The sequence below is a fragment of the Ylistrum balloti genome, unplaced genomic scaffold (genome assembly GCF_031769215.1).
Source record: "Ylistrum balloti isolate Yb309-2 unplaced genomic scaffold, AGI_CSIRO_Ybal_v1 Utg370306, whole genome shotgun sequence".
Taxonomy (NCBI): Eukaryota; Metazoa; Mollusca; class Bivalvia; order Pectinida; family Pectinidae; genus Ylistrum; species Ylistrum balloti.
This window is the reverse complement of record NW_026782228.1, coordinates 124,916-140,796: the sequence shown is the minus strand read 5'-3', so window position 1 is coordinate 140,796 and position 15,881 is coordinate 124,916. Positions and strand designations below refer to the sequence as shown.

The 15,881-nt window shown below is 36.7% G+C and overlaps 1 protein-coding gene across 1 annotated transcript in view; it reads right to left on the bottom strand.

The window, feature by feature from the left end:
• Positions 1 to 15,222, bottom strand: part of LOC132553182 (collagen alpha-1(IX) chain-like) — a 158,098-nt gene extending 142,876 nt beyond the window's left edge. The window contains exon 1 of the mRNA XM_060217409.1: positions 15,143 to 15,222. The gene's annotated coding sequence lies outside the window, so the exon portion shown is untranslated. The remainder of the gene's footprint in view (positions 1 to 15,142) is intronic.
• Positions 15,223 to 15,881: the final 659 nt, after the last annotated feature.

Below are 15,881 nucleotides of genomic sequence, written 5' to 3'. Positions count from 1 at the left end.
CTATTGCTCGTAGCATGTCGAGAGATTCTCCACTAGAACTCGGAAAACAGTATTAATTATTATATAATTAGGTGATAGATGCGGCTAGAGCTGTGGGATAATTCTTATGTAATTCTGGTGTCTACTTTTTATGTGCCATAGAACAAAGGTAACGAGAGAACATTAACTTTGGCTTCTAGTAACATCATTATCATCAGTAATTACTAATTGAGATATCTCTGTAATTATACCTACATTTTTTCCAAGTGATTATTAATTTGGAAAAAAAAAACATTATTGGCAAATATTTCATTTTATTCATTAAATATCCAGGTGTGTATACCATTATGATTTTACCGTTTCGCCTCTCATACAGTGTACTTATAAGGGTTACTTTTGCGGAGGAGTCAACAAAATCGTTCAATGATAAAATTACATGAGCCAATATCACCACACTCGTTTTGCGGTTAAAGTGTGAAAAATCAATGTGGTTGAGAAAACTACCAAACAAAAACCAACAAACCCAGGCTCACTGGAGCTTTCTGTATAAGAATGTGAAAAGGGGTTTAGATTTTAGTGTAACAATCGAATGTGATAATGAAAAAAATATTCTGTCATGTTTACTTGTTCGCGAAATTGTCTTCAGGAAGTAAAAATATACATTTTGTACATTGCACTGAATTCATTCAAGGTTATTGCAAGACACTAAACGAAGGGGAAACTGTCTTTGGTCTCTTGTAGTATGACAACACATTTTTCACCGTACATACACTGACTTCGATTGACCAGACGTAGATCTGTTGTCGTTAGAAAACCATAAACCTATGATAGGTAATTGACCTTGTTCATGTAAATCATTTCCTACACGGAAAATCAGCCGGCAGGTGGGGATTCCTAACATCTAGCCTCAATTCACTGCGTGTTGGACATTCTCAGCTCCCATCGGCTGGTATGCTTATCGCTATACCGAATGTAACTAAGGGCAGTAACTCTGGGAAATCAGAATTCGTGTTGGAATGCGGTCAAAACAGTATTTACGTGTTGACCATATCCACGCTTTCTGAACTAATATTTCAGCCGCGTTAAATACGATCCCGTTAGAAGCTCAATTGGTTAACTACAAGCGCGTAAATCATAAAGATAACGGGGTTCTTAAGTTAGAGACAAACAAGTTCCCTGCGAACGCGGTAAACAAGTAGAAAACAAATGCGTTAACGCGAATGAGTTATAGTGGCAGCTCAACGCGTTAATCTTCTTCTACAAAGGCATATCAGAATATATCTAATGGGGTAAACGTAATCGCGTTAAAGGCGTGCAATGCGCCTGTGCTGAGCATTGTTAATTAACAATTACAAGGTAAATTACAAACCTACAGCTGCAGGTAAAATGCGGGAAAACAATAGTCCGATCACAATGGGTTATCGTTAAAACGTTGGTTGCGTAAAACATAACATCATCTCACGACATAAATGATTTCCTAAGTAAACCCTGTAGGAAAGGTCATGTACATAGATAGATAGGGACACAAACGTCAGTAGGTTTTACTGTCACACCTGGTAATGGAGAGAATCACCTGTAATTTAGAGAGTTTAGTATCGTGTTGTTAGGTATAAAATAAATAGAAACACGTGCAGCATATTAACGTCGGCAGAACGTTCGTCGGGGAAACAACGCCTAGCGAAAGAAAACCCAATCAATTAGCCAACACATTACACCCATGGGGCGGGGAGGGGGGCGTGACGGAAGATATTGAACCGGAACTCATCCTGTTCCGGATACGGATTACAGAGATATCGGATTACTGCATGTAATACACATTAAAAAATCATCACACTCCGGAATATCCCTTTAGAGATAGGGATAGGAAACATATTATATCCCAGGCATTATCGTAAGGATGTTGACAGAATCAGAATTCAGTGTTAAATTTTCGTTTAATTGGTATTGATTGCTGTAAATAATTACCAGCCTATTCTAGAGCAGCAGAGATGGTATTATGAAATTACACCAGATTTGTTAGATAAGATGGATGATGTAAAAATCTAGTAGAATATTTAGAAGATGACAAAACGATACACACAATTAAGTCTCTAGGTAAACGATTTTACAGTATCGATAGTTTGGAGATATTAATTATCCAGACATATTACGAGGAGGTTGTTTAATTCAGGACGTCCAACTTGTTTTCATAACAAAAATCACAACTGTATAAGTTCACACTATCTAGAGGCGTGTAACTTTATCCTTGTATACTTACACTTTGGTGACTTCCGCCAGTCTCCTGAATAATGGACACAGACCTCTAGGAAACGATGAATGTATTCCCAAAGTTTAACAAACAACGTCACAATCGACAAAATTAGACGGACACAAGGAGCCAGCGTCAGCCCGTTGCCGATCAATGCATTATTGAAAATAAACAAACGAGTAAGCTTCAAATGTTTGTTTTGGTATCTATTATGTATTGTTACACAGAAATCCGTATCTTTTGATGAGGTGTATTTCGTCGCAACATCTTGTTCGGTTTCAGGTACTCTGCAATACCGTTAATAAATCTGACATAGCCAGACACATTTTAGTATTGACTGCCCAATCAAATTTGGCGAATCAAATAGAATCAAAATGTCGCCAAGTTTTGATTCAGTTTCCGATGGGTGGAGTTTCTGGCAATACCTAACCATAAATAAGCACGTGCATATGAATGACGTCACAAACGAGAGCCCGGCTAATATATCTCGGAATAATATCCTGAATAATTACTTCTACAAAAGTCATTTCTTATTCCTTATACTCCCTTTCCAATTTCTAAATGATCAAACATTGCAAAAATATTTTGTTTGAAATAAACACTCCCTGTAAATTAGTTCGAGGTGTTTATGGCTAGACACTGGCATCAATATACATATTTACATCAAAAACATCGGAAGAACTTCAGGTCTTAGCCAAATTATGATCATAATACTATGTAGCAAGAATTTTTCTCTTTGTGAAAAGGAACACCCAGCCAAATAAACAATAATTCTGTGCACATGCGTTGTACAGTAACAAAGGTACACCTTAAATGGCATGTTCATTTCTCCCCTTTATATGATAAGTTAAGAAATACGATATCTACAACAGAAATTTGTCCTCAAGGAAAAATTTCGAATTTTGATATTTTCCAAACGAGGCCATGCGTGTACAAGAAGCCCCAAGTCGTGTTCTTCTACCCCCCAGCAGGTTCCACTGACTGACTGTGTGGAGCATACCATGAGGCGCTCGCTTCAGACGTGAAAGGATGGTGTGACATTTTGTTATGTCTGGATTCTGATGTCACTGATATTGTGACGTTAGTAGCATTCAATGGAATCTATTTTCGCTAATTTCGTGTGTACATTTTATTGCACGCTTTCATGTCCAGTATTCAATTAACTCTTACAAATTGGTCATAGGGTCCGTGTTGGGTTTTCTTTTTCTAAAATACCACGAATTTTCAGCGCCCCACAAAAATATGTATGATGTTACATTATATTACTGAATACTGATATTATCAAACTGTTAATGGCACTCGAAACCTAACAAATTTCTAAGCATCACTTGTATCAACGCATTGCATAAATCATTCCATATTTCAGAATTCTTACATACTTTTTAATGCAAAACAAAGACAAATTTTACTCCTGTGTTGACCTGGCATTCAGCTCAAGGTTAACGGCACCATATATCGACTAGTTTGCAGGAAAAAAAATTAAGCCACGACTGTGGCTTCCTCAAATAAAGTTGTACTGACGTTAAAGTGTTGAACATTCTTATCGCCGTACTATCGTCAGGCGCGACGTGTTAACTTTGTCTACAGATCATTCACATTGGTGAAACTATCTTATTATGCTTTATACATTTGCACTTGCAGGAAATGTGTTGGTTGAACGAGACAGATTTGTTATAAAAGAAATACCATATTTCTTCCTGAGAATGAGTGGTAATCTGGCACATGTTTGTTAAATCAGCTATATCATCTTCTTAACCCTTCCGAGCCGATGTAAATCAGCAAAGAGCACGTCTCGCCAGACACATTTTTATTAACAAAAACGAAAATCTGGTGATACGACAAAAAGCAGGTTTAAAGTTTAAATCTGTACCGCTTTCGTTTTTGATAATGCCCCTGTATCACACTTTGTAGTACTCTTATCACACATAAACCTCCATACAGACATTTTTTATATATCGCGGAGTTATTTCAAAAGGTGAAGGCCGTTCAGTAGACATGCCTTAGAAAAGGATTTATATTCCATGTGCTCGTTTTAGTAACAAGACATGTTCACAAAAATGTGCATGTCTGTGCTGTATTTGGCCTGAAGTGGTATTTGCAATATGTGTACTCAAGCTTACTTCTCTATACCCCATTAACATCACATAACGTCACGTGCAGAATACATTTTGCTGTGCTTAATACCTTTCACACAAGTATGAGCAATTCACTTATCAACCTCCTCCTTCACGTCGTTGTTGTTTGTCTATCCCTCCTCCCTTCCTTTATCTCCTGATCTTCCTTATATTTGTTGCCGTCTTTTGTCGGTATCACCCCTCTTTCCCCTCCTCCTCGTCGTTGTCCTCATCCCTCCTCTTCATCTTCGTCGTATATGCAATCGGTATCCCCTTCCCAGCTTGTTAATCCTTATTGTTGAAGTCGTTGGTCTCCACATCCTTCCTCCTCCTCTTCCTCGTCGTCGTTTCCGTCAGTACCTCCCTCCCCTCCTCCCCCTCCTCACCCTCCTCCTCACAGTTGTCGTAGTCGTCGATCTCATCATCATCGTCGTCGCGTCGTCATTGTTGACGCCAACGTCGTCGGTATCCCCTCCCATCCTTCCTGTCCTCATCGTTATTGTTGTTGTCGTCGTTGGCTTTCCTCTCCTCCTTCTCTTCCTTGTCGTTATCGTCGTCGGCGGCGGCAGTCTTTTCACACACACACATATATATAACGTATACACTGTAGTTTGAAATATCTCTAAAGGCAAAAGAAATCAATAAGACATTAGATTATGTGTATACAAAATCAAATGGTTTTCGAGTTGTACACCAATAGTGAATTAAAAATGGACGCATGAGAGGAGTTAATTTTGATATTTTCCACAAACCGCGGAAGTTGTCGAGACGCCATGTTTTGATATGAAATAATGAAATGTAGGTTTAATCGTGTTTGCATGAGTGGCATGAGATAATTTACAGGTAAAGAAAACGGAATAATATGAATATCTTTAGTATTTAAAAACATGATGTGAAAACTGATTAAATCTCCTCACAAACACCTTTAAGTTGTCGAGACAAATGCTTTCCTTTTGATCATTCAACAAATACTTGAAAAGGTATACACCTGTATGCAGCTCCTTTTTGATACAAACCGACATTTTTATTGATGCAGAAAGTCGATCTTTTCATAAGATAATTGGTGACACACACTTTTCTAGTCAGCTATTTCAGACCACACTTGTGGTTAAATCGCTAGTATTATATATACCTATTGGTCTACAATTATTGTCATCAAAAGCCATTATTTGTAATCGTGAGACAAAAACCTCGGAATGAAGAGGGTATAAAGTATATACAATAGCCTGACATTATTGATTTGGCATGTCCTGTCCTTATTTCGGGAACATACTACCGTGAAATGATAATTACATACAAAGCATGATAATAGAGCATTATCTACATTTGATTTCAAAGTTTCTGTCACATTCTGAAGAAGATATCAATATTCGCAAGCTGACATTTTTTGAGTATGTGTGTTTCAAACACCAAAGTTTCAAAAATTATAAATGAAATACATAACATTTACGTCAATCAAAGTAAAATGCTTATCTTTTAAAATAAGTTAGTTCTATAAATAAGTTCATCAAACAAACAAAAAACAGAGTATAAGACTTGTGAGTTGTCAAACTTGTATTGGAAAAAATACTATATAGTATATACTTACAAATGTACATAACTAGATATCGAAATCGGTGTTAAGATATATATATGTACCACTGCCTCAACAAAATGTAAGCTTTACACTCAATAAAGGACGAAATTATAGCACAGCATCATCATAAAAATAGCAAATTAATCACTTACAAGTAACACATCTCAAAACGACATACGAACTATATATATATACATATATATATATATATATATAACAAGAATGTGTCAATACGAAGAAAACGCACTTATGAACGGTTGAGCGATCACGTGACTGGTGACAGATGCGACTTATTGAACGTCTTGTCAAATCTGTACAGGCAAAACCTAATCAAGAAAATATCCTGATGTCAACCACGATGTTACAGTTATAGGGATGTGTACGAAATGTGATCGGACTTATACAGGGGTAAGTACACGGTGATATACAGAGAAAGTCACGTGAGAGGCACAACTGAATCACTAGGTCCTGTCCTGTTAATATATTAGTCGATAGGTGACACGTAATGATAAATCTAGACATACATACGAATCATACATATATGTAGAGAAAGGTTTTCAAATAACGGGCAAGAGACGATGATAGGAGGGAGGATGGCGATGATAAGATGGAAAATGGTTGTGATAGGAGTTTAATTGACGATGATAGGAGAGGGAAAGATGGCGATGATAGGTAAATTGGCGATGATAGGAGGAAGATGGCGATGATGGGTGGGGGGAGGGGGGGGAGATGGTAATTATAGGAGGAAGATGGCGGTGATAGGTAAATTGGCGATGATAACAGGGGGAAGATTGGTGATGATGAGATGGAAAATGGTTGTGATAGGAGGTTAATTGACGATGATAGGAGAGGGGAAGATGGCTATGATAGGTAAATTGGCGATGATAGGAGGAAGATGGCGATGATGGGGGGGGGGGGAGATGGTAATTATAGGAGGAAGATGGCGATGATAGGAGGAAGATGGCGATGATAGGTGGAAGATGGCGATGATTTGAAGGTAATTGGCGATGAAAGGAGGGAAGATGGCGATGATAGGAGGAAAGTGGTGATGATAGAATGGAAGATGGTGATGATAGGAGGAAGATGGTGATGATAGGAGTGAAGATGGTATGATAGGAGGGAAGATGGAGATGATAGGAGGAAGATGGTGATAATAGGGGGTAAATTGACGATGATAGCAGGGGGAGGAGATGGCGATGATAGGAGGTAAATTGGCGATGATAGGATGGAAGATGGCGATGACAGGAGGTAAATTGACAATGATAGCAGGGGGGAAGATGGCGATGATAGGAGGTAAATTGAAGATGGTGATGATAGGAGGTAAACTGACAATGATAGCACGGGGAAGATAGCGATGATTGAAGGAAGATGATGATTATAGAAGGTAAATTGACGATGATAGGATGGAAGATGGTGATGATAGGAAGAAGATGGTGATGATAGGAGAGAAGATGGCATGATAGGAGGAAAGATGGAGATGATAGGAGGAAGATGACGATGATAGGAGGTAAATTGACGATGATAGCAGGGGGAGGAGATGGCGATGATAGGATGTAAATTGGCGATGATAGGATGGAAGATGGTGATGATAGGAGGTAAATTGACAATGATAGCACGAGGAAGATAGCGATGATTGAAGGAAGATGATGATTATAGAAGGTAAATTGACGATGATAGCAGGGGGAAAGATGATGATGACAAGAGGTAAATCGACGATGATAATAGGGGGGAAGATGGCGATGATAGCAGAGGGGAAGATTGTGATGATAGGAGGAAGAGGGCGATGATAGGAGGAAGAGGGCGATGATAGGAGGAAGAGGGCGATGATAGGAGGAAGATGGTCATGATAGGGGGAAGAGGGCGATGATAGGAGGAAGATGGTGATGATAGGAAGAAGATGGTGATGATAGGAAGAAGATGGCGATGATAGGAAGAAGATGGCGATTATAGAAAGAAGATGGTGATGATATGAGGAAAACTGACGATGAAAGGAAGGGGGAAGATGAAAGGAAGTGGAGAAATGGCGATGATAAGAAGGGATGTTTCTTTTTAAACCTCTCTATTGATTTTATGTACGACTTAAGATCCGATGTGGTTATTTCAAGGGAAAATTTTGATAACACATGTATTAGACGGCGAGTGAGAGGGGAGCTGTGTCTAGTGACTGATTTAAAGGATTAATTCATTTTGCCCAATTTTATGGGGTATTAAAACCGCAATAGTGTCGTTCATGATAGACTTGTCACAGGATCAACCTCATTCATCGTCGCATGAGATTAAAAATGATAAGATATAATCTGAATGTTTCAATTACGCCCACTTGTAATGCTTATAACAGATTGGATGTTTACAAGTCTATTATTCATCACTGTCGCACCTTGTGCAAGTCTATAAAAAAGCCAATGGTGAAATTACTTAACTGTAAGTTTGTCACTTCGCCTGACAGTCGCCATCTATCCACGTCTCATCACTTTTGAAATAAGATATTTTGTAAATGTTTTTGTGGGTCAGAGTAAATTAGTTTTTTCCTAACGGTTGGCACTTGTAAGTGAAATGACCTTGATTATTTAAGTGACAATCATCCTGAATTTACGCCATATAATCCCTATCGTGATGGACTGTACTCTCTGACCCATAATTGACCTGTCACAAAAGGGTCAGTCATCACTTTTATCTTCGGTAATGTGTTTTTTCAATATTCAACATTAAAGTCAAACATTGTTTACATTTTTTCAGCCTGTTCTAAATTTTCACACGACTATAATACGACAGTGTATGATTATGATATTAACAGCAAAGTCTTATATCTTTTCCCCTTCAATTAATCTTTTTTGTATTATAAATCCTTCTTTATGAGAAAATAGCTAATTTCAAAAAAATTGTAGAAATTTGTTGAACGCAGAAAAAGATAACCATATCATTCAGAACGTGACTCTACAATTTATTTAAAAATCTATTGTAATGATTTCAAGGAAATGTATCCTAATTGCTTTTAAAAGCTGGATGTATACGCTTAATTCATAGGCCCATATCGTTAAAAATCATCTGTTTTTACATATCATAAAAGCACTACTTTTTACAATACGAGCTCTTGTTTAAAATCTATCTCAGCTTCTAAAATAAAGGTTCAACGAGTGTATTCCCAGACTGATTCCACAATATCTACGTAGTTATTTGCGAAATTAGAATTCCCCCTTTAACTTTTTGCGGGAGATCAGAAAAACCGCAATATTGTTTTTAACGCACCTGTGTCTGTCGAACGCTAGATCGTGATCCGAAGAAATCTTGATTCGCTTTGCCCTTTGGCTTCCCTCCTAAACGCCTTCAGAACACTAAAGATGATCGGATTTTTTGTAATTACAGAAATCCCTTTATACTGTAAGGGTAGATAAATCGCTTTAGCTTTTGCCAATTTTATAGAAGAGTACTTCTCTTGATATTATGAAGTTTTTATACATTGGATGAAAGATAATTTTTTCAACGCCCATATTTTTGGAAATAGTTCTTTCATCATATCTTAATGTACCGATTTTGGAATGTCTTCAAAAATGGCGAAAATTCGTGTTCAGCTTTAAATCAGACACAGACTTTTCATCTCAACAGACAAAAAATATTATACGAGTAAAGTGCAAATGAAAAATGTGGTTTTATACGGGAATAGAATTAAAAAGTTACCTCCCTTCTTTCTGCTTGTTTCATGACTTATATATCGGAAAGGATTCTCTTTATTTCCAAGTATATTTTCATATCCCAAATCATGAACAGAACCGGTGTTACTAACAATTTTGTACACCAATGCGACAAAAAACACGTACTATAAAATTATATCCAAGCTACAAAAGTTAGACTTCCACATCAAGAAGCTCACAGCGAATTCTCCTTGAACTTTACAATTTGATTATACTATTAAGGTATGGCATGTATTTCACTGATCAATATCCAAAACCCTTGTATTACGTTTTAAACAACTGCACACTTAGTAAATACTAGTCAAAAATCAAATCAATTATAATATCTACATTTTTTTTTAAAATTTACAAATCGATTAATTCTTAATTTCTACTCATGAATTCGGATGTTGGACAGTGTATAAGATAAAACCTGGAAATTTATAATTTGGACACTATGATTGTGAAAGGACGGTAAGTTGTTCACATTTTATAGACAAATTTATGGGGGTGGCCTACTTTTAAAATCAGTTTAACTTGCACACTCCAAATAAACTTTTTTCATACGTTTTTGGGGATACGGCCTGTAGTCTGTTTACTGATATTGGTGTGGTCATCAATGGCCAGTGTCAGGGTCATGATAGGTTATCGGTCTACATAGCTCCAGACAGTGACCACTTGGTTTCACATACTGACTCTTTGACCCTGGATTAAATCAACATGAAGCAGTTAAAACTACATGTACAGCATATAACTACATGTACAACATGTGTCTATTTCAGTAGGATACAACATATAAAAAGATTTGTCAGCTTAACGGAAACATGACCGATCGAAATAAAATTAACTTTCCTGAAGGAATATCTGAAAATCATGTTTAGGAAATCAGAAATGTTCATCCAAAAATTTTCAAATCATGATTGAATTTACTAGTTGTTGTTCCAACGAACATTGCGTGAAACTACATAGTCTTACTAAGCCCTGAAAACAAGGATGTTACAATGTTATTGAGATGTCGAGAGGGTTAATGACAAGGAATAGAAAGACAGACTTAATTCAAATGGGACGAATAGTCTACAGGATAAAGAGATACGTTAACAGTTCTGTGACCGAATTTTAGTTTTGTACGGCAGCCGTGTAGTGTCATTTACGGTACGAAAACATTCTGAAAAAGGGTATGGTAGCTTCACTTTGTCGTCATTTCAACCTAGCAATGTCTTTATAAGTATTCTGGTTGGAAATGGTTAAAGATTATTGTTGTTTCTTTACCTTTATGTTCTCTTACACGGATCATATTAAAAACTGTGCGTGAGGTGGAACTCATGCTTCGCCGTCGAACAATTATCATTACTTCGTAACAACAGAATTATGTGTGTAAATCATAAACGTCTTACAACCCGAAGAAGGCCCCATAATCCGGAAGTCCATTACTCCGACATTGTCTAGTCAGGAAATCTTAATTTTCTATGAAAACGTTATCGTAACTGATTTCTTCCGCAACTATGCCAGGCCTATCAGTCTTAATTCTTTTGTGATGTGTGTTACCTTTGTCACCATGACTGCCATGAAAAAAGAAGCTTTCGAACAGCGATAATCGACAACGTAATATTCTCCAATCAAACATTTCTTAAGATAAAATTTTAACACTTTTTAGTTCGCTATTAGTATAAGGACCACAAAACAACAAAACTACATTCCTTCTGATGTAATATATTTATATATATGTAGCATTTTACATTTTCGTGTATTTTTACACACAGTATTTATATCAAAATTGATATTACAATATTAGTATAGAAATAAGTGTATCTGTGTGAACTTTTTATTGTTTAAGTGCGTTGTTATATAGATACAAAGATACATTTAAATCTATTACAAAGGTAATTTTTCTATGACACAATTGTTTAAAGAGTGTCAGTAGGGAAAAACAAAAACAGAAACTTATACCTGAATGAAAGTTGAAGATTTTAGATATTGTTGACACGAAGTAATTAATGATTTGAGTAATTACTCGTAAATTTAAAATATAAATGTGACATTTACCTGTGCAGGTGATACATGTGTAGGATAAGTTGTGTCAAATATCGACATACAAATATACGTATATTATGTCGAAAATCAATATGAAGTACACTACCGAGTACACTACCGAGTATCGCATACACGCTATCAGACATGAGCATATCGACTGCAAGATATCGTTGTTTTGTACTATAGATTAAATCAAACATCTGGTACGTGAATTATCGAATATCATATACAGGTTATATAACTGTTTACATATTGATTTTATATGTTAGAATTTCGGGCTTTGTGGAATATAGATCACCTAATACGGGTTATATTGAATATCAATTAAAGTGCTGACAAAGTATTTACTACCACAGAATTTCATTCTTAATCAAGTATAACATGGAACATTGCTATACTTGATCAAGTAATTGAATTAGCTTATAAAACAACTTGTATGAAAACATACAATTCTTAGTGGTGCCTTGTAGGTAAAAGGCGTTTGCCACACATGCAATTGACTCTGTTGTCCTTGGCGACGTGACCTGTGTGATAGGTCATCCGCGGATGTACAACCACGTGATGATTTGTGTGCTGTCCCATCACCATTTAGCAGGGGCGGTCCCGACAGATTCTAACCCTGGTCGACCTGCACTGGCAGTTATCCATTTATTAAGGTTTTAAACGATGTTGTATGTAACTTGTTTTGCCGACAGGTAGATCTGTGTTCACAATCTTCCGTCTTAATTTTACATTAGTTGAATTAAAATGAGATTTTTTCTTCCGTTTACAGTTAAGATTGCAAAATTAAATCAATGTTATTTTAAAGCACGGTCGTTTAGTATTTAAATGTTTTAAGTCTGGACATCGTCTTATTTCCTTGTCAGCACAATGGACATTTCTGATAATCAAACAAAGCTTAATTGTTTGAAGCATTCGGGTTTTCGACTTTTTAGCTGACATCTTCTACAATGTCATATATATGACGACACATTTCGTATACCGATATAAACAAACCATCAGGTGAAACCTTGTAAACAATGGCGAGAGTGGGCTGTTACGATTCTGCAGAATATAATTTATCACTTTTTTAAATACATAAAATAAATACATACTAAAAGAAATGAAAAAGTAAGTGAAAGAAAAAAAAAGAAGTAAAATTATGGTTCCAACTGAATGCGGTTCTAGTTTCTCTAACATTCACAAGGACTCAGAAGAAAAAACAGACTCAAATTAGTTGAAATACATAGTACAGTATAATTTGAAGATACTGGTTTATGACGTAGATCCAAACAAAGAAGACATGATACCATATATTTAATCTAGACTACCATAATGACTATATAAAACCTGAAAATAGATATAGACCGCAGACAGGTGTGTTTTTGGTCATAGCTATGTCTGCGGTTTAATTCTTCAATAGGTCTAGAATTGGACCATGTGTATACCCGTGACAGTCTCAGTGTGGACATGTTACATTGACAGGTAAAAATGCAGGTGGTTTAACAATGATTTAGTGAAATGTTACCTGTCAGCGTTGTCAACGACAACCGTAGGGACTTGTGAATTTTTCCTTGTCACTAGTAAAGTTACCAAGGTTAAGCAAGTACATGGTGAGAGTTTAGATAGAGAGCGGAGAAAACAGGGATGGGAGAGAGCGGACGAGAAGAGTGGCGAAGGGGGTGTACAGTAAATTATATTCAACTTTCACCAAGATCACTGAAATTGCATTCAAAGGACTGTAATTACTTAATTTTTTCCAAGCTGTCCCGCCACAATTTAGAAATGTAATACGTAAAACCCTCACAGTATTTTTCATATTAGTTTTCTGTTTAAGTATTCTAGTGGAGTCTTTCAGCTCTAAGCGGTCGTGGCAACTTAAACACCAGAAAAGCGGCGAAATTACACGTCTGGCATAACAAAACACACCCTTCTGACCTGTAATAGCGCGGAAAATTACACTGTGCATAATAACACATCAACTCCTTTCGAATGTATTTACCGACAATTGCATTTTCCCCTTTTTCAGGTCGAAAGCTTCAACCATGTCCAATGACTACAATAGTTCAACCGGAAGTAACGTGAAGTGTAGATGTTTCCAGTGTTTCACGGACCCCGGAGACCTCCTGACTTTCATTGCGTCTCTCTTTATGGTTTTAGGTCTCGCCTTTATGACAATCGGATATGTTATCCCACGAGATTACGATTTTGATCCATATGAACCTGCCAGAGATATGGAAGCGATAGAAATTTATTTCGCGAAGCTTTCACGCGAATTAGATGTCTTGATCACTGTCGGAATGGGGTTTGTTGCCTTCGGTGGAATCATTATGACGTCACTTGTGACATATAACATGTATCTCAAAATTACGGAGGATGATAACGATGATGACAATGTCAGCTATGTACGATTAAAATCGTTCAAAACGCCGGCGTCTTACGGAACAGCGGGGGTCACAAGACAAGGTTCAATAAACTCTCGTCCCCACGAAACGTCTCCGAGACAGAGTCAGTGAACTCTCGCGCCCCTTTGATCGAAGTTACAGCCAAACAGTACTATAGATTGAACGTTTTTCAGTTTTTATCGATTTACTTGTCGCTGTATGCTTTACAGGTTATATATATTATACTGTTATGCTTAATCAAAGGAATTTTTTTTTAAAAATGTGATATAGCATGTTGTATGCATTTTATATATTAAAAAATAACCGCGGAAAGTAACGAAAATCTGTAAGAGAATATTTTTAGTCAGATGCACATGTAGCGATTATTGTAATGTAAATCAATCGATTCTGGAACCATTGTTTGGGAATAAATGATGAGCACGTGAAACGCCCATGGAGATATGTATATATGTTATGAGATATGTGGGTTAAGGTTAAGGGGGGGTGGGGGACTAATTTATCTGACGGTGAAATGATCAGGACAGCGGTGTAACTATCAGTGGCATGACCACCACCTAGGTGTATGTACATTTATCTTGATTTGCTAATCAATAACAAGTTATATTTATCCACAATTCACAATATTGGTATTAGATTAACGAAAAAACTGAAAACTATATTTGCAGTATTAGTCTAAAAGAATATAAAGGGATGCAAACCTTCTAAAATGAAACCATAGATGTGTTATGTATTTGTGTCGTTTCTTCGAATGGTACTTGAGCGAAATGTAGAACAATCGTAAGTTATAAATATATTTCCCCCTTAAAGCTGAAGTCTTAAGCTACAATCCTACGATAAGTCTGTTACGAGAGTTACTATTACATAACAGCATCACACGTGTGTCCTTATACATTGTGTACACCACACGACCTCGAAATTTTTGAACATGGTAATGTCTAATTGTCCTTCCTCCGCAGATTAATGCGTATGAAACATCAACATTTGACATAAAACCATATATTAACTTAAATGTTAGTTGCTGACACTTAAACATCAACACCGTAACAACAGAGTATAGAATTACAAATCCTTTATCCTTTTGTGTAAAAGATAAACAGGTTCTATTAAAATCATCAAGTTGAATGAGAAGTTTTTAATCTTACCTCAATACATCAGAATCCTGTTTCATAAAGTTGTAGAATCATCCAGTTTATATAATCTATCCAAATTGTTTCTGTGGAAATGGTTCTTTTATAAACAGTTCCCAACCTGAGCAGACGACACAAACTCGCGCTCTTTCACACTGCAGTACACTTTACCTCTCACACTCCAGTGGCAGATTCTGTGGCTATATAATCAAATCGTGCATGAAACCTATTGTTGTCAACACAGCAATTAGTTCCTTTTTCAGGCTCCTAAGAGCAGACGTTCGTTACATTACACGATAAGGTTGTCACGACCCGTGCTTGTCTACAATAATGTGAACTCCATCATTACCTTACAGTATGAAGCCACTTTCCATAAAATTATTACATCAAATTGTGTTTTGTTTACATATCTACGGAAGCCGGTTAGTGCCACTTTTTTCATGAGTTAATTTTTTTTTAAGTCGTAATTACGACTTAGGTATCTCGTAATTACGACTTAGCATCTCGTAGTTACGACTAAACATCTCGTAATTACGACATAGCTATCTCGTAATTACAACTCAGTTATCTCGATATTACGACATAATTATCTAGTTTTGCGGCAATGTTTACTTCCGTCGACTTACACACGTGTTTTTGACAGATGGAATCGGGAGGTTCCCCAGCCCTGAAGGAAAAAGAAAAAGTATACATGTTTGCATAAACTTACCATTTGACGGAAGTAAACATTGCCGCAAAACAGTTCGGTCTTTGT